Source organism: Hippocampus comes, unplaced genomic scaffold (assembly GCF_001891065.2).
Source record: "Hippocampus comes isolate QL1 unplaced genomic scaffold, H_comes_QL1_v1.1 scaffold2567, whole genome shotgun sequence".
Lineage (NCBI taxonomy): Eukaryota > Metazoa > Chordata > Actinopteri > Syngnathiformes > Syngnathidae > Hippocampus > Hippocampus comes.
The window spans coordinates 1-1,971 of NW_017805312.1; the positions used below are offsets into that span (position 1 = coordinate 1).

Here is a 1,971-nt window from a genome sequence, read left to right on the forward strand (position 1 = left end):
AGAAGTGCGTTTCCCTCCCAAAACAAGTCCACCGGGCATGCTGACTCGTTGGCCCCCTCTGGTGTTAGCATGTCGTCACTACAACTCAAGTCGTTTTTCTTTTCAAATGAGCTCAAGTCGAGCTTCCCCTTCCTTTGACTTGATTGAACAGGAAGTTGGTGTCGGCCGCCTGCATCCTATTGGCCGCCAAGATCAGCAGCGATCTAAGGAAACAGGAGGTCATACATCTCATCGATGTAAGAAACGCACGCACGCACACAAAAGACTGCGGGGCGCAAATGGATAGCTCGTGGCAAATGCTACGTTTGCACGTGGCAAGCAAGCCCCTCGAACGTATTTGCGAGTCCGTTTGGGTATTTTGCCAGTCCAAATAGTTGTGCTTTTGGGATTCAGGCAAAAAACTTGACATGGGCGCGAGTTTCCGACTTTCCGCCACTAGATGGCAGCAGCAAATTTCACCGCATCCAAACGGCCTGAAATGATGGCGAATCAACTGTTGGTTCACTTTGCGGTCCAAGTGCCAAGTAACTGCTGGCTTTGTGCTGCAGGTGATGTCATCCCATTTGTTTTTCTGGGGGTGCGTCCGAAGTAAGTGCTGAGATGAAGCCGGATGATGTCCGTTGGATGAAAGCATGAAATCGTGGCAAAGATATATTAGAAAGCATGGCAAAAAAGCACCAAAAAAAAGTACACATTGACGATCAAGTTGAGTGAAACGTTTACCAAACTTTGTGCGTGCCGTTGCCGTGTCTTGAGCAGAAGCTGGAGGAGCGCTTCAGGATCGGCAGACGGGAGCTGATCAGCTTTGAGTTCACCATCCTGGTGGCCCTGGAGATGGCCCTCTACCTCCCGGAAAGCAAAGTCATGCCACATTACAGGCGGCTGGTGCAGCAGCAGTTGTAGCTCGCCGCGCTTCCGCCCCTTGCTTCAACCCCGATTCCTCAAAAATCCCTCCAAGCAAACCAAAAGATTTCTTCCCATACAGTGCCGTGGAGCAAGGAGTGCGGCGACCTCTCCCGGCAACCCGTCTCGCCGAGTCGTGCGCTGACGACCCCCCACGAACCACTCACCAAAGACATACTCCGTCACCAGGAGGACTCCACACCGAAGCTACAGAACTGCAGAAAACTTTGGAGCGGGTGGCCGAGCGCTCCCCCTCCGCATTTCGCCCGCCGAGAGGCGTGAAGGCGCTCCGCGGAGTGCGGCTGTCGGTCTTCATGCGCCGCCGAGGCAAAGGCAGTCGTCCACCAAAGATTCCGGGCTAGTCCATGTCTTTGTCGTCGCCGCCGTCTTCTTTCTGTGCGGGCTTCCTCCTTTTTGGGCCGGCTTGCGCTCGGTCGTCGTCTTCCGCCTCCGACTTTCTCGCGTCGCAGCAGAGTCGCCCTTTGCCTCCTGCCAAAGCGCTTCCTTGAACGCCGTTTGGATTTGGAAGCGGTGTTTCTCCAACCCCGACTGCGAGAGCTCACCGACGTCCGCAAATTCGTTGTCCGGATCGCCCTTCGTATGGGGGCGCGGTGGCAGAGGTGCGGGCTTCCATTCCGGGCTCCGGGCGTCCCGCGTGGAGTTTGCGCGTTCTCCCCGAGCCCGCGTGGCTTTTCTCCGGGTACTCCGCTTTCCTCCCACATTCCCCCGAACACTCCAAATTGTCCCTCTAGGTGCGATTGTTGTTGGTCAGCGCGTGCCCTGCCATGGGTTGGCGACCGGGTCGGCGTGTACCCGGAAGACAGATTATGTGTGTATTTTTCTACAGATTATTTTCTTGGTATATCGCAACTACTGAAGTTGGCTATTTATTCTTATCTTTCCGATCGAGCGCAGCGTTGTGCGCTCCACATTAGAGACTCGATTCTTCGACGCAGGCACACAATTTTTCAGGTCCGCTTTTTAAGACTCAGCCCGGGTTTTACTTTGTCGACTTGGCTTCCATTTTTGATGACCTTTTTTTTTTTTTTTTTTCATTTAAATCAATTA

At 53.8% G+C, this 1,971-nt stretch overlaps 1 long non-coding RNA gene across 1 annotated transcript; it reads left to right on the forward strand.

Annotated features, from left to right (window-relative positions):
* Positions 1-139: 139 nt before the first annotated feature.
* Positions 140-917, forward strand: LOC109516838 (uncharacterized). Its single transcript, XR_002168430.1, has 2 exons — positions 140-236; positions 760-917. It is a non-coding gene; the product is annotated as an uncharacterized LOC109516838 (long non-coding RNA).
* The last annotated feature ends 1,054 nt before the right edge of the window (positions 918-1,971 follow it).